The sequence below is a fragment of the Palaemon carinicauda genome, chromosome 31, assembly GCF_036898095.1.
Source record: "Palaemon carinicauda isolate YSFRI2023 chromosome 31, ASM3689809v2, whole genome shotgun sequence".
NCBI lineage: Eukaryota > Metazoa > Arthropoda > Malacostraca > Decapoda > Palaemonidae > Palaemon > Palaemon carinicauda.
Window position 1 is genome coordinate 86,556,754 of NC_090755.1, and position 20,911 is coordinate 86,577,664.

General features: G+C 40.0%; 1 long non-coding RNA gene across 1 annotated transcript; it reads left to right on the forward strand.

Moving 5' to 3' along the window:
• Positions 1-2,234: 2,234 nt before the first annotated feature.
• Positions 2,235-16,180, forward strand: LOC137624607 (uncharacterized). Its single transcript, XR_011040757.1, has 2 exons — positions 2,235-2,352; positions 15,217-16,180. It is a non-coding gene; the product is annotated as an uncharacterized lncRNA (long non-coding RNA).
• The last annotated feature ends 4,731 nt before the right edge of the window (positions 16,181-20,911 follow it).

Consider the following 20,911-nt stretch of genomic DNA (forward strand, 5'->3'; position numbering starts at 1 on the left):
CATGGCTGCAGACTATGAAGCGTGAAGTAGGAGATGATGAATGGAAAAATACTGATTTTAAAGCTCTTGATAGAGACGACTGGCGAAATGTATCCGAGGCCCTTTGCGTCAATAGGCGTAGGAGGAGATGATGATGATGATGATGATTATATATCCACAAGACACTAGAACATTTGGAAGACCCAGGCCTATGTGGCTGCGGACTATGAAGCGTGAAGTAGGAGATGATGAATTGAAAAATACTGATTTTAAAGCTCAAGATAGAGACGACTGGCAAAATCTAACTGAGTCCCTTTGCGTCAATAGGCGTAGGAGGAGATGATGATGATGATAAATAGTGTGTATATGTGTATTTAAGCACTTATCAGCATTATAAGCAAATCAACGATCATACACATGAAGGAAATATGTTTTTCATTGCCAAATCCATTTGGCCAATCGCCTTTCAAAGCAGCGTTTGATCAAAAAAAGGGATTTTATTGAATTAAAGGAAACTAGATTATCCTTCCAATTCAGTCGAAAAAGAAATTACGAACAGTTTGGTATATCCTCTTTTTTTTCATGGAATAAACCGGTAATTTATATGTGACAGAACACCAATGTCACACAGCCAATATCACGATGAAAATTGGCATATCCAATTTGGATCTATTATTTTTCCAGTTGTTCGTGGTCGTGATTCGATGTCGAATGTGCAATCTGTTCTGTATTCTGGATTTTTTTTATCTCTTTTTGTGGCTTTGTTATTATTGTTATTTTAATTATTACTTTATTTGGAGTGATAGTAATGCAAGTTTTATCATTATTATTATTATTATTAGTAGTAGTAGTAGTAGTAGTAGTAGTAGTAGTATATTTATTATTATTATCATTATTATTATTATTTTAATCATTACTTTTTTTGGAGAGATAGTAATGCTAGTTTTATCATCATTATTATTATTATTATTGTTGTTGTTGTTGTTGTTGTTGTTGTTGTTGTTGTTGTTGTTGTTATTATTATTATTATTATTATCATTATTATTATTATTATTATTCTTATCGTCTAAACTACAACCGTAGTTGGAAAAGCAGGATGCTATATGCCCAAGGGCTCCAACGGGGAAAATTTCCCATTTATAAGAATTTTAAAATATATAATGAAGGAAATTTTTAGATTCTCACCTTGGGAAAAAGACGGAAAATGAAAAACAACATTTGGTCCTAAAGTGTTATATCATCACAGATAAGGTGAATACCATAAGTCAGAGAAGTGTAACATTCATGAGGAATGTCGAATTAGTAATAGCAGTAGTATGAAAATCTTGGGGGAAAAATCATATTTACCACTAAATTAGAAGTAGCATGATGTAAATATTCAGGAGAACAGTACAATAAATATGAAGATTATGTGTTGAGTATTTGAAAAATGAACGTAAAAGTGGAATAATTGGCCATAGTGTGAAAATCTTGAAAAAGTTCACATTCAGCGCGAAATCAGATGTAGCCTGATGTAAATATTTAGAACAATAAAATGGAAAGGGAAATCATATATTGAGTATTTGAAAAATGAAAGTAAAAGTGGAATAAATGAGGTATGAAATATGGAAACGTGGCAGAGGTATGGGCTATGACTTTAGAAATACGAATTAAAACATGCGAAACTGGTAATCTCAGCAACCACCTTAGCCAATGGAGAAACATTGGGGAAGAATAAAAGAGAAATGAAGCCATAGGAAAGCACACAATATTAATATAATATAATCAAAGGATTTTTAGAACAACCTTGACAATAAAATACTGAGGACTTATAGCTAAAACAGATATATGGCCTTTAGAAAAAGTATTGAATATAAGATTATTCTATATAACAACTTAGTAGGCTGTTCTTGAAATAGTCTATTTTTTCTTATTTCCTTTCCTCGTTGGGCTATTTTCCCCGTTGGAGCCCCTGGGCTTAAAGCATCCATATTTTCCAACTAGGATTATTGGTTAGCAAGTAATGATAATAATAATAATAATAATAATAATAATAATAATAATAATAATAATAATAATAATATGGAAGGACAGTGTTTTATGTTTAATTTTTACATTTTTGGGGGCTTTGCCCTGCCAGAAAACTCAAAATCAATCAATCAATTATGTAATGATTGTTTGTGGCGAGTAAAATGTTGGAATAATTGAAGGTGGGGCGCCGTTACAGAGGCTATGTCTTTGGCTATGACTACCACTTGACCCGGTAGGTTGTTTACATTTTGTCTGAGCAGTTGCCAGTTAGCCTATTTGCTCGTTTTTATTTATCCCGGCAGAACTTATTTTGAACCTTGTGTTATTTACTATCGTTATTGGAAGGAACATTTGTCATTATCAGTAAGTATCATCGATTTCATCCTAGCTTGGTGTGGTATTGAGTGATAGTATTGATTTTTATTTATTAATTATAGTGAGATAGTTAAGAGGTTAAGGGCAGCTGTAAATGGTGGAGGCAAGGGACAGAAACACTGCCCTAGGGACTGACCATATATACTTATGATCAGTGTTTTATGCATTTCTGACCATGATTATTGGGGCAAACCACCCGTTTCTGACCATGATTATTGGGGCAAACCACCCGTTTCTGACCATGATTATTGGGGCAAACCACCCGTTTATGACCATGATTATTGGGGCAAACCACCCGTTTATGACCATGATTATTGGGGCAAACGACCCGTTCATGAGTTTTTGGACCCCCTTATGTAAAGACAATTATGAGGGACCCCAGTGGGAAACCTGTTTTTTTAGGGTGGGGAAATTTAAACGCGTGATTTGCAGCAATAATATTGGTCAGAAATGCAAAATAACCCCAAGATAATCAGTTGGGAAAATATATGGTTCATGTAAATGGTGGAAAATAGGCCAAAACGTGGTTATTTATCTTTTGAGATTTGTTAAAGGGTACAGAACCTAACAAACCCACCTAACCTAACCTAGTAGTTCCCAGGTCACAACCCCTAGCTGGGGGGGCAAGTCCCCCAGATCCCCCTTCCCAGGTCACAACCCCTAGCAGGGGGCAAGCCCCCCGGACCCCCCTTCCCAGGTCACAAATGCTAGCCGGACACCCCCTTCCCAGGTCACAACCGCTAGCCGGACACCCCCTTCCCAGGTCACAACCACTTGCCGGACACCCCCTTCCCAGATCACAAACTAAAAGTAAATCACAAATAAATCCTTAGATTATGATAAAGTAAATCACAAATAAATCCTTCCATTATGAAAAAGTAAATCACAAATAATTCCTTACCTTATGATTGACATCGTCGCCTTTTTTTTTTTTTTTTTTTTTTTGTCTTGGCAATCATTAAAAAAGCTTTGCAGTAGAAAATGCGCTGGCCTTCCCCGAAAATTAAGTCAGGCCTTATTTCGCTGTTATTTTTTAATTTCACATGAGTAACAATAGCTTTACACTGAACGGAGAGCACTTCCATCATAATCAATTGCCGACATAAACGTAATTACACTAATTTTGAAATAGATTGGTGTACTTCCCATAAGTTCACTCTTCGAGACATCTTTACGAGATGGAGGTTAACTTAAAACTGAAGGCTAGGTGAGAAAATAATGGCTGTTGTAGAACAACATCCAGGAACTTATGAAGAAGTACTTGTAAGCTGTTAATTGGTTTAAAAAACCACCTGACAGATACGTCATTGTAAATGCACAGAAAGCTCCGCAATACATGGGAAAAAACGCATGTGCAATAAGTTCCCCTCAGTCTCTCAAATGTAAACAATGGACTTTGAGTGAAAAACATACTTCACATTCAAATTGACTAATATGTAATTTATTATGCCTCAGCCCCCATTAAACATATAGAAAAAAACAACAAACTAGCCAGCACTCGTCCATTTCTTATAGCGAATTTCATTTTCGCTAGCAATTAAACTATCATATATTAACCGGATTTTGATTACCTGGAGTTTAGTGTCGATCCATGGACTGTGGCAAAAATGCTGTTTAAATATTCATTTTATTGTGCGGCTGTGTGGACAACGGTGTCAGTGTTGGCACACACAATTATATGCATGTATTCCATTTGGGTTTTTCTACGTTATGGCAAATTTTTTTTTTTTTTTTTTTTTTTTGGTTTCATGTGGTATGCTATAGTTATAACTTATTTTTTTATATTGTTTTAATATTGAAAAAAATAGTTTTAAGGATTATAATTTTTTAGATATCCTTCCTGTCTAAGAGTCCAGTTACCAATACTGTAACCTAAGGGGAAAGTTTGTGTTGTGATGCCTGCCGGCCGCTTGCTGTCGCTGCCTTTCCCATCGATGATTCTCGTGGGCTATAAATCTTTGGGGTTATTGCCAACATTGTAAACTAAATGTTGAACATGACAAAGCTCTTGGAGCTCTGTTCTGTCCTATGGGTTTCAACCTCTTGCAAGGGAGAAACTGCTTGTAGATTATAACTCTTCAGGATTATTGTATGGCCAAGCCCTTCGGGACCTGTGCCTCATGGTTTCAACCTCTTACAAGGAATAAACTGCTGTTTAGAAGTCCAACACAGCCTTTTTCGTTCCCTTTCGATGGGATGACATAAGGCTACTCCCCAACCCCGTGTGGGGGGTTAAGATGAGCATGGGTACCTCACAAAGACCTTAGTTTCGTAGAGAAGTCATGCACATTATTGCGTACCCATCCACTGAGCTCTAGCAAGGTGGGCGGGCAAGCTCTTCTGCCTGACGAAAGTCTGCGAGCAACCCAGGTTGCTTGCCTTAGTATCTCAACACATTACCTGTACCAATTCTTACAGGTAAGAGTCAACTCCCTACTCACTGGCGCTTGCCAGCGTTCACTAACACCTGGCAGTGTTCGCTAATGCACGGCAGCATTCTGTAATGCCTGCCAGCATTTGCTAGCACTCCCTAGTGCTCTCCAGCATTGGCTTGGAAGCTTGGACAAACCTGCCTAGTGTCTGTGATCTTTACGTCTGGGCTAACAAGCCCTTGCATGTGAGACTACGCTTCTTCATTGGACTACATCCGTATGTTCATCCCGCCTTGGCGGTCTGAGTTACTGGTTCGTAGCTGGACTTATGCTTATAATTACCTGTCTGACAATGGATTAAAGATACGTTATCATTTAGCCTTTCGGAAGTAGTTGTATGCTATCGGTCTTTAACAACCAGTCTCTTGCTTGATAGCGATCGCTTAAGAGATTCGTTATAATACCATCTTTTTCTAGAGAGTACTGAGTACTGTTTTCTGGTGTTACCGATCTGTAAGCATGCTTACACGGCCAACTCCCATTGGATTCAAGGCAGTTGGAGGACATGATTACCCCCTACAGAGCAGTAGCTTGAAACTGGTTGCACGTCTCGACATCAGTCAACTTGAGATGTTTACTTGCTAGGCAATCTCTCAGCCCCCTGGCAGTAACCGATGAGAATTGACCTTTTTCATGAGAGTCAAGGTTCCTTGTTCCTCTCTATTGAACTGGCCAATCCTTTGGGGTAGAGCAACAGACACAGTCTCTAGGAGATGTTGGCTACCCTACTGGGTAGTTGGCTGACCAGGTAGCCCAGAGCAAATCCCAGTTTCCGATAAGGGAAAACTATTTCCTCCCGGATAGGTTGCTGGCACAACCCGTCTCCCACAGCCTTACTTGACTTTTACGAGCAAATGCCTCCTCCTCTAGGAGCGCATAACGCTACCCACCAGGTTTCTGCGATAAGCAGGTCATACGAGGATACTCTGGTTCGAATCTCGCGAGGGAACATTGCGCACTCATTCACTGAGCACTAGCGAGGTGGGTGTGTTATCTAGCTCCTCTGTCTGACAAAGGTCTACGTGCCATCTAGGTCACTAGTTATCTTAATGGCAGAGGTAATACTCCATGGGGCCGAACCTTGGTCAGTCTTCGTACTCAAAGAGGGATGCATCTTTACGTTCATGCTCTCTCACTCTCCTCTGACCCTACATCCGACGGTGTCAGATTCCTACAAGAAGGGATTCGCGAAGGAACAGGCCCTTCGAGCCAAAGTCCAGACCGAGCTAGGGAAGGACGCTCTCCAAGAGTTCCCGGACGGGACTTCAGGCTTGTACAGTCTGGTTATTTCTTGTAGAAAAGGCAGCTTGGAGCTGGAGATTAGGCATCAACCGCTCAGCCCTGAATAAGTTTGTCCAACAAACTCTATTCAAGATGGAGACAGCCCAGATGGTCAAGCAAGCTGTCAGACCAGAGGACTTCTTGTTATCGTTAGACCTCAAGGATGCGTTCTTTCAGATCCTCATTCATCCCTCCTCAAGGAAGTACAGTACCTGAGATTCACATTAAGCAGATAGATATATCAGTTCAAGGTGCTGTGCTTCAGCTTGTCCATAGTACTTCAGGTATTTACTCTAGTGTCCACCTGGGCTCTCAAGAAATGCCAATTTGTCTTCCTTGTTATCTAGACAATTGGCTTGTTCTAGCAGACTCGAAGGACACCCTTCTCCTCCACCGAGACAGGCTTCTCGCCTTTTACCACTACGGGCTGCAAGATTGCAAAAGCCCGTGTCTGGCCAAAAGGGCCAGGCAATCTTCAACAACAACAACAAGGATCTGGGGATTGTGATAAATTACAAAATTTTACACCTGCAACCTTCTCAAGAGAGGGTATTTATAGGAATAAAAATCATAACCAAATTATGCAGTTTTCCCATCCTAGGAACAAGTAATGAGACTGAGAGTAGTAGCTCAACCCTTTCTCTCACAGGACAAGTTGCCAGCAGGCCTTTGGCAAACGCTGGTGGGATATCTAACTTCTCTAGAGAAGTTGGTTCCCAACGGCCATCTATGTATTTGTTCTCTGTTGTGGCATCTGAGAACATTTGGTCTCAGCACCTCGACCCACTGAACACCTCATTGCCGGTAGGTCTAGAGTAGGAGAGACCTAAGTGATAAGTGTCAGACACCAACCTGCTGAGGGAAGTAGGCCTCTCTCCCTCACGTATTTATTTCTCTGCATAGACGCATCAAAAGAAGTGTGGGGAGATCTCACCTGCTGCGCAACGAGCGACAGTGTCACATAAACCTCTTGGAAATGAGGGAAGCCTTACTTGCCCTCAAAATATTCCATCATCTCCTTTCAGGGCACTCCGTAGTGCTGAGGATTGATTGATTGATTTAAAGTTTTTAGGCACCCTGACATCTAATGTCATTGATGCTGATATCATTTATTTTATATAAAAATTAATAGAATATTCAATTAAAACCATAAAAGTTGAATGTCATTATAGAAATTAGTTTTCAGAAGACCTACTTCTGAAATAAATCTAAAAATGCCGCCCACATAGTAGAACTCATCATGTCCAAGAATCTTGACAAGGATGAACCTACCATCCACACCTCGAGCTTCAAGTAGATATCTATTTCTTAAGTTGTTATAATTAGGGCATTCGGTCAACAAATGCCTCGCTGTTAAAGGTACTAAACAGTCGTCACAATACAGTGTTGTGTTGGCCCTTCAGAAGAAACTAGTGTGTCAACCGAGTGTGACCAATACGGAGACGACAAAGAGTCGTCTCCCATTTTTGGGGCATCATGTTATACCTCCAAGGAGATATAACATTTGTTACTTCTCTCATTTTATTGCCATTTAGACTATCCCAGTGCTGTTGCCATTTATTACAAGACAATTTCTTGATGTGAGGTTGGAAATCATTACAGGGAATGGGATACCTTCTTGGTAGCAACTCGAACGAAGCATTCTTCGCCAGTAAATCTGCCTTCTCATTCCCAGACACACCTACGTGTGCTGGAACCCAACAAAATTGAACCATTATACCTCTCAGTCCAATAATAAAAAGCCATTCTAAAATCTTTAAAACTAGAGGGGTAGTAGAATGAACAACAACACTATGGTGATGTCACACAGAGACAAACTAGGACGTACTTTTCACGGCAGCTAGCTGTGGGAATCTTTAGATGGAGTGAAGACAACTCGGTAGTGATATCAGTCTGTTTCATTCCAGGCCAGAAGAAAGTGCTGGTGGACAATCTGAGCAGAACTCAGATAGTAGGCTCCGAATAGTCTTTGAAATGACTGTTAGCCAACAAGGTTTTGACTTTGTGGGGTTCGCTTACGATCAACCTGTTTGCTACGTCCCTAAACAGGAAACTTCCGGTGTACTGCTCTCTAGTACCGGGCACCCAGGGAGTCGGACAAGACGCATTTCAACATCCGTCAGACAGAAAGGAAATCAACGCGTTCACCCCCTTTGGCCTTGTAAGTAGCTTTCTAAACAAAGTCTTAAGATCTATCAATTACCCTAGTAGCTCTGTTGTAGCAACATGCAGAATTTTTCCTGGACCTCAGCACCTGCTCACAGAAGGCACAGAGAGTTTTCTTCACTTCAGATCTACTCAGAAATCAAACATGGAGATTTTCCATTGATTGATTCCATCTCTTCATTTTCACGCCTGGAGGTTGTCGGGCAACTCCCCACTAAGGAAGGCTTTTTGAGACCAGTTGCAAAGAGAATGGCAGGATACCTCTGGGAGTTGTCTGCCTAGGTATATCTGGCAAAGTGGTCATCTTTTATGGTTGGCGTCGTGGACGGGGTATCCCTCCTCTCAGTGGTACTATTCCAACAATAGCGAAGTTTTCAGTGTACAGTACCTCAAGGAGGAAAAACTTTCAGTGTCGGCAGTGAAAGGCTATCGATCGGCTCTAGCCTCGTTTTTAAAGTGAATGGAGTTAACATTTCCTACTTTCGTCCGGCAGAAGAGTTCACCCACCCACCTTGCTAGAGCTCAGTGGAAGGGTAATGGACGCAACAATGCGTATGACTTCTCCAAGGAGCACCGTAAGAACCTGTTCGTCAAGCATCAGATCGTGACTTGACCCCAAAGACAGTCTTTCTCCTAGCCCTGGCCTCTGCCAAGAGAGTTGGCGAGCGACATGGTCTGTCCTATGACAGTGCCCATTCAAATCTTGAGCTCTTTATCCTCCTCCTGCTGTTGCTGCTTTTTTTTAATATTTTTTTTTTATTTTTGCATTTTCTGGTTTTTTATATCTTTTTGGATTTTTTTATTTTTTTTATGCTGCTGCTCCTCTTCCTCCTTCTTCTCCTGGTGTTGCTACGGCCTTTTTTTTTTAATTTTTTTATGCTACTCCTTTTCCTCCTCCTGGTGTTACTGCTGCCCTTTTTTTCATTGATCTCCAGGTGTATCTCCCTTCAAAAGATTCAGCTTTTTTCCTATCCTGATTTCTCTGGTCCCCCCTATAAGGACCTGACTGCATACTAGAAGAATTTCCGCTCTTCCCCTCTGCAGAGCCAGTCTTCTAGGTTATTCAATCGGAACCACCCGAAGGTTAGTATCCGAAAGAATAGATCTAGATATCTGACCATTTGTTTACACCTGACGAAGCCCCTGCACGACTCCACCAGGGAACATAGCATACTAGAAAAAGCAGAGATTTTTTCCCTCTGCAGAGCAAATCCTTTAGGGTCTTCCACGAATCTTATGTATTTTATAGTTTTTATATTTTTTGGATTTTCTAGTTTTTAAATTTTTTTGGGATTTTTTAATTCTTTTCTGCTGCTCCTCCTCTTCCTCGTTTTACTCTTGGTCCTGCTGCTGCCCTTTTTTTTATGCATTTTTGGGCTTTTATATTTTATTTTTGAATTTTTTTTTATGCTGTTGCTCTTCTTCCTCCTGGTGTTGCTGGTTTCTTTTTCCGATTTTTATATTTTATTTGTTCCGTAACTGAATACAAACCACGCTATTTACATGGGGTGTGAATCACCCCCCATGTAAATAGCGTGGTTTGTATCGTTAGGAAAAATACAAATTATCTACGAATTTGTCATTTTTTAATTTTTTATTAGCTGCTGCTCATCTGCCACTTTCTCCTCTTGGTGCTGCTGCTGCTGTTTTTTTTTTTTTTTTTCCTTTTTTCTTTTTTTTTTGGATGATTTTATTTTTTTTCTGCTGCTGCTGCTCCTCTTCCTTCTTCTCTTGGTGCTGGTGCTAGTTTTTTTTTTGGGGGGGGGGATCTTTTTGTGGTGCTGCTCCTCTTCCTCCTCCTCTTCCTCCTGCTGCTCTTTTTTTCTGGTTTTCATATTATTTTTGGATTTTTATGCTGCTGCTCTTCTTCCTCCTGCTCCTCCTGGTGTTGCTGCTGCCTTTTTTCTTATTTTTTTTTTTTTTTTTTTTAAAGCTACTGAGGGCGCGGAGCGGGGGGGATAACTATTCAAAACTCTGGTCGGCAGAGAGAGATAACCAGTGATCTCCTAAAAGAAAGTAGTTCTCGGTAAGTATGTTAGGAAAAATAAAAATTATTTAAAATTTTTTATTTTTGTGATTTTTTTATTTTTTTCTGCTGCTGCTCCTCTTCCTCCTTCTCCTCCTGGTGCTGCTGCTTTTTTTTTTGGGGGGGGGGTGGATTTTTTATTTTGCTGCTGCTCTTCTTCCTCCCCCTCCTCCTGGTGTTGCTGCTGCTTTTTTTTTATTTTTCTGGTTTTTATAATTTTTTTTTGGATTTTTTTGCTGTTGCTCTTCTTCTTCCTCCTCCATCACCTTCCCCCAGAAGTCCTGCTGCATTTGCAAAGTAATGGTGGTTTACTAGTGCTGGTGTGAGCTAGGTGGTTAGTCCACCCCCACAACTCCCCTCCCCCCCTTCGCTAACTAGCAGAGGGAACTCCGCCCCTTCGCTGACTAGCAGAGGGTAGTTACACCTCGATAAGCTTTAACCCTTTTACCCCCAAAGGACGTACTGGTACGTTTCACAAAACCCATCCCTTTACCCCCATGGACGTACCGGTATGTCGTTGCAAAAAAATGCTATAAAATTTTTTTTTTCATATTTTTGATAATTTTTTGAGAAAATTCAGGCATTTTCCAAGAGAATGAGACCAACCTGACCTCTCTATGACAAAAATTAAGGCTGTTAGAGCAATTTGAAAAAAAATATACTACAAAATGTGCTGGGAAAAAAATAACCCCCTGGGGGTTAAGGGTTGGAAATTTCCAAAGAGCCTGGGGGTAAAAGGGTTAATGGCCGGTTTCAGCCATCTCCAAAATAATACTCCTACATGAAGAGCTTCAGGTTTGGATAGTTATGAAAAATACAATTTATTGTAAATTTGTCATTTCCTTCCTGGTAATGCAGGTTCCTGAAGTGGTGTGTTATGTGTGCTCCTTATGAGTACTTGAAAAGGTGGTCAGACAGAGATCTGACTATTAGACTATTTTCTTGTTAGCTTTGGAATCAGCAAAGTGAATTAGGGAACTTCATTTCACGGTATTTCGTACATAACTGGACGTTCCGAAGGATGAAAGGTCTCTTTCAATTGTGTGCAAAAGTTTGTTGTCAAATTGCAGAACCCCGTAGAGCACGGGGCCAGGTTAAAGTCCTTCTCCATGTCTTCTCTTGAAAAAATTGTCCATTGGTAATCTAGAGAAGTCTCTTCTCTGTCCAGTAAAGGCTTTGCATTGCAACCTGAAGAGAACTTGGTGCTTCAGACCTGAATATCAGAGATATTTTGACGTGGGCAGGGTCAAGAGGAAGATATCCAGATGCTTTTTTCTTTCCGGCTTTGTGTGACCATTAAATTAGCGTATCCCTCAACCAGCAGAAAGGGTGCGGGCCCAGCTTGAGCAAAACTCACAAAATTAGGGGTATTGGCTCCACACTAGCCTGCAGGAAGAACCTGTCAGTGACACAGATATTAAAGGCAGGAGTTTGGAAAGCCCAAACGATCTGCACCTCCGTTATTTGCAAGAGTAGAACCATTAGTCCCTGGATACCTTCATCTTAGTCTCTGTGGTGGCCGATCAACAGGCTGTGTGGCCAGACCAGCTCTCTCACGGGAAAAATAGCATCTCATCTTTAGATAATGGTTATTGCATGAATCTGAGAATGAAAGTAGGGCGGGTGGCTTCTACGATTACTTCTTTCCCTTCCTTTGGGGAGCAGCTGTGCTAATCATTGTTTGCTGGACCGGAAATGTAAGCCTTGTAACCGAGCAACCCTTCTTTTCTGACAGGGTCTGTTTGGAAGTATCTCCCCTAGCTTTCTTTAACAAGGCGGAGGACGGACAAATGCATGACAACCCCTTGCTTGTCTTGAGCTATGTTTACATTGACCATATCCCGAACAGGGAAATAGGTTTCTCCATTGACTGAATACCAGAGAATGGCTAGGTACTGGGTGATCATCGCAATGCTTAAGCTGTTAGGACGTTGTGGCAGTCATCACCTTTACTCCTTTACAGGAGCAGGCAGATTGACACTGACAAAGAAGTTGAACCAGCCAGAATTTTGTTCATAGGGATTTCCTCCACCTAATAAGAGTCTCCTATAGAGTGGATGAAAAGTTTTTGTGTGGGAACAAATCAAATTTGTAAATTGATTTGTAGTTTTCTCAGCCATACAAACTTGAGTTCTTTAAGTTACACTTCCAGCCTCAACCACCAATCTCAATCCCAGGCCTAAGGTAAAAATTGTTAGTCCACCTGACTGGCACATAGTTGGGCCTACCACACACCACCTGTCAGTAATTATAACTTCCTAATTAATGATTCAGTGGCTGTTCCAGTGCAAGCTGTAGCTATACAGTATTCCCCTATTTAAAGGCCTGTTTTGTATAGCTAAGAAAAATACAAATTACTTTTAAGAAATTCTGATATTGGTGTGTTTAGTATCGAGATGAAGCCTCATTACTGTAATTTAATTGGCAAGCTGAGGAAGGGGAAATCAAAGTGGTAAGATCTTCTCAGTTTCCATTCTGAAATAGGGAGGAATTGAAGGGTTGATATGCCCTATCATTGCTTCTTTCTCAGACATTAGATTAAAATATTTAAGAGTAGCCCATTGTTATTAGGTTCAAATTGAAAGGATAATCCTCTTACTTAGGTACATTATTAGGTTTATGTTTGCCTAGGAAATAATTTTTCTGCTTAATGTTGCTCTTCCTGGCTAGCACCCTACAAATCCAATGCGGGCAAGCTTCCTAAAGAGAATTGTGGCTAGTCGTAAACTCAATATTACATGAACCTTTTTAGAAAAGTGCTTCCATAATCATTAAATGATTTACTGCCTTTCAAGCAGAGAGAAAGAGAAAAAGTAAGGAACCAGTTATGAAAATTTCAGTGGCTCATATATTTTATGAGTACTGTATATGCAACTGATGGTTGGCTCGAGTTATTAGTAAATAAGGGACCAAGGTATTTGAGACAAGCTGTTTCAGTCCTTTAAATGAAAGAAGAATGATTACGAGTTTGAGTAACCAAAGATTGTTCTGTTCCTTGGGAGCTAGTTAGCATAACTAGCTCTGGTCCTTAACAGGTGAACAGCTCAATAATTGCAAAGGTCTAAAGTCCGTTTTTTGATATTTTTCCATGGCATTATTATCATTAATAGCTAAGCTGCAACACTGTTTGGAGAAGTAAAATGCTACTTGTCCAAGGGCTCCAAGGGAAATTACCCATGGGGAGAGAAAGAAGAAAATAGAAAATAAACTGTATATAGTATAAAGAAAATAAATTGAAATATAAGATCTATAACAATATTAACCTGTCCAATAGAAAAGTATTTACAAAAAGTTTGAACTTCTGTTTCTACAGATTCAACTGGCAGATCATTCCACAACCTGGTCACATCTGGAATAACGCTTTCTAAAATACTATGTAGTATTGAGCCTTATGATGAAGACAAGACCACTCGAATCAACTGCATACCAAGTCCTACGTACACGGTGGTACTGTATAGGAAGTTCTGAATCCAAAGGATGATCAGAATTATGAAAAATCTTATGCAACATGCATAAAAAACTAAATGAACGACAGTACTAGATCAGGAATAAGGAATTTAATAGACCGATGTTTTTATCCAACAAATTATGATGAGTCAGCAGTTGAAGACCAGACAGGAGAACAATACTTGGGTTTGTGGTGGCCAATGTGGTAATGTCCCTGACTGGTGAACGCCAGACTGGGGTTCGATTCCTGCTCAAAGTCGTTAGTTTCTTTGGTCACTATAATTTCACCATCGATGTGAGCTAAGGATGAGGGGTTTGGGGGAGCCTATGGCTCTATCTGCCGAGTCATCAGCATCCATTGCCTGGCCCTCCTTACTTCTAGCTTGGGTGGAGAGGGGCTTGAACACTGATCATATGTATATATGGTAAGTCTTTACAGCATTGTTCTACTTGATAGGGCAATGTCACTGTCCCTTGCCTCTGCCATTCATGAGCTGCCTTTTAGCCTTTAAACAAGGTAGAATGAAAGAATTTAAAAAATTCCTGAGGATAGATTAGTCACTGTAAATCCTAAGACTTTCTCAATAACTTGATAAGCCAATTTTTTGTGCAATTGAAGATCTAGATGTGCCACTGCCCTCGGCCCACTTACAAGCCTAATTTGAGTTTGTTTGGGTTCATCTTCATGCCCCATCATTTGCATAAGGCACTTATTTAAGCCAGATTCCTGTTAAGGGATTCACCAACCAAAGGTCTACATTCACGAGTTGGAATGGATGCTAAGAGAGTAGAATAATCTGAAGATGTAACAATGTTTTTTAGGTCACTGGATTTGTACTTTTGTCATTTTCATTTTGGTAGGATTGTAATTTTAACTTTTGTAATTTTCATTTTGGTAGGATTGTAATTTTAACTTTTGCCATTTTCATTTTGGTATGATTGTAATTTCAACTTTTTGTTTTATCCTCTCACTTATTTGGCTGTTAATAACCCTTTTATCCCCAATGGACGTTATGGTACGTTTTACAAAACTCATCCCTTTACACCCCCATGGATGTACTGGTACGTTCTTGCAAAAAACTGCTATTTACATTTTATTTGCATATTTTTGATAATTTTGAGATATTTCAGGCATTTTCCAAAAGAATGAGACCAACCTGACCTCTCTATGATGAAAATTAAGGCTGTTAGAGCAATTTAAAAAATATACATTGCAAAATGTGCTTGAAAAAAAAAAAACGCCTGAGGGTTAAGGGTTGGAAAGTTCCAAATAGCCTGGGGGTAAAAGGGTTGAAGTTAACCCTTTTGTTTTAGTGCCTACCATTTTCTTGAATTAGTTATCCCTTTCTGCTTTAGCGCTCACCAATTACTTGGAGTAGGATTATCCTTCATTTTTGTGCTGTGGCACTATCATTTTCTCTGATTAGGATTAAAGATGTATAGTATAGTAAAATAACTTGTTTCTTAGATGTATGTATAAAGTCTATATTTACTTTGCAGGCTGGTGTGGCGGAGTTTGAAAGTGCGATCCATCTCAACCTGTTTAGATTGGTTCATAAATGTATAATCTCTATATTGTTTACTAGGTAGTGATGTGAAATAGTGTGAAAGTGTGACCCTACCTCAACCTGTGAAGATGGGTAATATATCGTAACATATTTTTCTCTTTTACATAAAATAATTTTTGGCTGTATTTTTAATTATGAACTAATTTCTTTGTAAATTTTCCTGAAATTTGTTTTCCAGTTTTAATTTAGGAGGTATGAATATTTTCCAGTTTTAATTTAGGAGGTGTGAAAAACTCAAATACTGTCATATTAGGATAAATATTTTATTTTCAAGTAAAATGTCAACAAAATACATCAAACTAGATTTTTCATGCATTGACATTGTAGCAGCTATTACCAACTTGTAGGTACAAAATATTGGAATGAAACTTGTTCAATAGTCATTTGCTTTAATTACTAGAATAACAAGTAATTTAATTTCAGTTGTCATTTAAAATTTGTTTTAATTTAAATTTAATATTTAAAGTACCAAATTATTTAACAGATTATGAAACCATAAAATAGTAAATTTATTATGAATATTTGCTTTTATAAACACTAAACCCTTTAATTTACTTACAACTTCACACACTACTAGTAAGAAGCAAGTAATTTCTCTTTTTTTATTAGTAACAAGAGTTCTCTTCAAAGTGAGTACTGTATATCCCTCTCAACAGTCAAAAAAATTTCTAATTGATACCTTGGATATGTACCCCCTATAAAACTAGTTTATTATAGGAATATCAAGAACTCTCATAATAAGTGTTCTTTACTTGTGCAGACATACAGTCATAGGTGTAAGCTCAAAGCAGCTCCTCAGCAGACTGAAAAGGACTTCAATGATCTAGTTGTATCTTCTGTGATCAGCACTGAAGATACCTATTATGTGGTAAAATGTTATGCACAAAAAAAAGAAATATTTATTGTTTTTAACTATACAAATCTGAGTCCTTTATTAGCAGCATGATTTACGCCTCTTTTAAGAGCTTCAACAGTGGGCTCATGAGGGATGCGAGAACTTGGGTAACATTCCCACGCTAGTGGTCCAAGTTCCTGGGAAGGTCAAGACTACTGGAAGCTCCTTATAAGCACAGACTGCTCCCATAAAGACGAAAGGTCCAAGATCTTCAGTCAGAAGATTTGGCTTAAAGCCAAGCGATAGCCTTTCACCACCGAGACTGAGAAGAGCTCCCAATAAAAGTAGACAAGGAAATCGGCTATTAACTGCAAAGGAGCTCCAATCAGAGAAGTATCCTTTCTACAACACCAGTATAGGAAGATGCCCCATTTTCCCTAGTAGACAACTGAAGAGAATTTTAGCAGATATCCAGATATCCCTTGTGCAGTGTCTCGCAAAGCCTTGAGCTCATGAATGCTGACAGTCACCACCCGTGAAGTAACAGGGACGCCACTAAGTTATGGTACCTCTGCAGATGGAGCCGACACAGAAAGTTGCACCATTGCGGTAGTTATCTTACGACAGTACCTCTACAATGATCATCAGCTGATTTGGATACCATTCAGCATGTTGTCACTTGGGAGCTACGAGGGGTCATTCTGAGATTCGTCGCTATCAACATCCTACTTTATAGATCACTCGCCAAATCACGTAGAAAGGAACAAAAGCATAGATGTCGATGTTGTACCACGGATGTTGGAAGGCGTCCTCCACTGTCATTGACTGATCCGGAACTAGGGAACTAGGAAGCAGAATACTGTTATAGCTGCGTGCTAAACATGTCTATTGACATAGAGCCCCACAGAGCAATAAGCTACTTGAGGATGAGGAGACCATTATTCTCCAACTACTTGTCCCTGTCAACTGAGCATGTTGGTCAGGAATGAACCTCGCTGACAACTCTACTGCATTGTTGGATTCCTTAATGTGGGCCCCCTTTTGCCAAATCTAAAGAGGGACTATGAAACAGTTTCCACTTGCATGATGTACTTAAGCTACTACAGAAGTGTTGCAGCTAATGAATGCTAAGGAGTGCCCCCCATCAAACTTGGAAAGCACGCAATGCTAAAAGCACTACTTATATTTTGAACAGGTTGACATGGAGTCTCTTAACCAGCTTTCCGAGGCAATCTTGTTCCTCAGGTGTGCTCCCCATCCCATCTTCAGTGGATCTGTGAATAGTAGTATTTATAGAGGAGAGAAGTCAAGTGGTGTTCCGTTGATGAGATTTTCGTCATTCAACCACCACACCATATAGTCCTAGACATCTTTGCAGTGTTTTGCAAAATGCCTTTCCTTCGGAGATGCTGGGTCGTAGCCAAACGTGAAGAGCAAGAGACTCCAGAGATGCCATTGAGTTATGGTACCTGTGAAGATGTGGCTGGCAAAGGAGGGTGGACCATTGGGGTATTTCTCTCATACCTCGACAAGGAGCATCAACCAATCTAGAAACCATTCCAAGTGTGGCCACTTAAAAGCCATTCAGGGTCATCCTGAGACCCAATGTCGTCAACCTGTTGAATAATCGGCGAATCAAGAAGGGAAAAATGGAGTGTGTTTCCAGGATGTTTTAGGAGTATTGAAAGTCGACTTTAAATGCTGCCCATGACTCTGCAACTGGGGAACAGAATACTGAAAGTTTCCTGTTCCACTGTGGCAAACTGGTTGATGCGCTGGTGATCTTAAAGGGCTTGTAGCCTTTATGCCATGCAATGATGTAAGAACCACTATGAGCCTACAATCTGCCCATAAAGACTTAGCATGTCAACTAGAACATGCCTCTTGCCCAGAATGAACCTTGCTGACAACTCTACAGCATTGTCCACTGCCCAGATGTGTACCGGCTTTGCTAACTCTCAAAGGGTCTGAGAAAGTGCCCCTTTATTTAGTGAAAGCGCCCACTGTCATAGTGTTGTCACTTTTCAGTGTTACCGAGAGCCCTATAAGACTGGGAAAGCTTCCAGTGGCTAAGAATACTGCTTGCATTTCCAACTGGTTAATATACAGGCACTTTTCTTCATCTGACCACACCCATAAGGCAGTTTGGTTGCTCAGATGTGCTCCCCACCCTCCTTGGATGCATTTATGAACAGCAGTACAGTATCTCTGGATGTGGAGAGTTGAGTGAAATTCTCCTGTTGATGTTTTCATCATTCTTCCACTACGCAAGGTCATTTCATATTTCCTGTTCCACTGAAATATGACAGTAAGTGAGATCACTGTTTGCTGACCAGTAACGCCTCACCCACCACAGGAGCAATCGCTACTGGAGAATGACATGTAGTGGGCTTTTTCACCAATGGGAAAGGTGTCCCAGATGGTGTTGCCCCCGTTGAGCCGAAAGTTCTCGGCTGTGCTGGAATGGATGTGTTGCATCACAGACTTTCACTGCTGCTGCTGTATCCATCAGCATGTCCAAGCATTTCATTAACTAAAACCAATTGATCATGATTCCCAGGTTGCAACAAAAGGAAAGGAAGTCTATCCCGATCCTGGAGGAAGCCAAAATCAGCATATCGTTGAGATACCTCAAGAGTCAAAACTTGTTCGAGGGGCCCAAGCTGCAAAGTGCGTTAACACTCTGGGAGCTGTAGATAGGATAGTCTGAAGCACAGTTGTTTTGAATTGGTATACTACTCTCCTAAGGTTGAAGTAGAGGTACTTTCTGTGGGACCAATGGATGGATATCTGGAAGTGAACATCCTCAAGGTCTACAGGAAAGGCATGAAGTCATTCTCTGATGGCCAAAACACCAGACTGACACTAGTCAACCTGGCCTGGGAGATGCATTGGGGACTGGTTATTTTTTGCCCCGGAGCCCAAAGTGAGGGGGTAACCACTGCAGACATCACAGGAGACACTAACCACACACCCTTCACCACTGGTGTCACCAAGGGAAACACCGGAGAGCTCACCTGAAAAACCGAAGGAGGCTAAAATCATCCTTGGATAACCCTTGTTGTAAACGGTAGAACAAATGTAGAGCCCCTAACCTCCAATGGGAAGCGACAAAAATTTGGGGAAACCCTACACGCCACTAGAAGCTAAACCTTGATGACATAGGTCCAACAGTTCCCTGCTCCTGACGCATACTACCCCGGGAATCCAGGCACTGGTGTAAGCACAGGAGCAGCGATAGCAGATGCTATCAATGAGTGGAAGAAAGAGGCAAAACTTTCATTCACAACCTCCTCACAGCGATAATTGCGAACAATCATACCTCTAGCAAGAGCAAATAGTCTGGATCTACAGCAAGTTTAACAACACCCTGATGTAAAGTCCAGCCACCCACGATTGAGTGTCTTACTTGACATTTAACAATAAACAGCCAGCATTCACTTACTGAAATAAAAAAGAAAAGGCAAAATTCACTTTAAGGGCACAGTGGTATGGTTGTACTTGATGCAGCCAAAAACATGTGAAGAGACTTTGCTGTCGTTTAACTACTCGTTAAAACAATTCAACGGCCGTCCAGCTCGCGCTGAAAAGATATTCCCTATCTAAAGGACACAGGATCTAAGGAATTAAAGTTTCTTTAGCACCAGCTTGGACATAATCACATCCAAATTTGAAGAATCTCTTTTTTTCATTTCTCCATCCAAACTTGAAAAATCTCTTTTGTCATTTCTTCTTTCTTTCCAAAGTCTACCAATAGCAGAGGTAGTCACAATCTAGACTCGTCGCCAGGGGATGACTGACAAAAGTCATACCCTCGGCAAAAACTCAAGATGGTGTAGATCAATTGCAGGTTTATTCACAAACATGCTGCACTTTCCAGGTTTACCAAGGGGGACACTAATGTCTGTACATAGGATATCCATTACTCACAAACTGCAAAGAGAAAGGGTAAGTTTAATAGCTAGGTGGAGAAAGTCCGCACAGTTTGCGGGCGAAATTCAAAGCAAATGCGGAGAGTAATGGGTGGGCAGGCCTTAACCTCAACCAGCCAGTAACTAATACTACCTCATACGGCTGTTCCAGCTATGTTGAAATCACACTCCTAATAAAGGCTAATGGTTTGTATTTGTATAGGAACAAATAATTTTTCTAACAATATTATTAGTGAAATAGTAAATATAGTTTACTTAACTATTCTTAAATTAACTTTTCAAAGTTGCAAGTTATTTAGTCATCTTTAATGAATATGACACATTAATTTACTCCTAGAACCTGAGTGTTATTAAGTGTATTTTATCTACAACTATGAAATGTATTTTACCTGATTTCATACAAATTAATGTAGAACACAAAGAAAAGTAAATTAATCATCTTGATCAATTTTTTCAGGGCTAACAGAGGAAAATACAGGTGAGCTTCATATTTGAATCTTCCATTAGGTCCAAAAGGCTTTCCTGTTAAACAAGCATATAAAGGAAATTAGTTGGCAACAATGAGAAAATGGTTTTCAATGACTAAAGTCTTTGCAACTTAAGGATATTTGTGCATCTTTTAACCCTTTTACCCCCAAAGGATGTACTGGTACGTTTCACAAAAGCCACCCCTTTACCCCCATGGACGTACCGGTACGTCCTTGCAAAAAAATGCTATAAAAAAATAATTTTTTCATATTTTTGATAATTTTTTGAGAAAATTCAGGCATTTTCCAAGAGAATGATGAGACCAACCTGACCTCTCTATGACAAAAATTAAGGCTGTTAGAGCAATTTAAAAAAATATACTGCAAAATGTG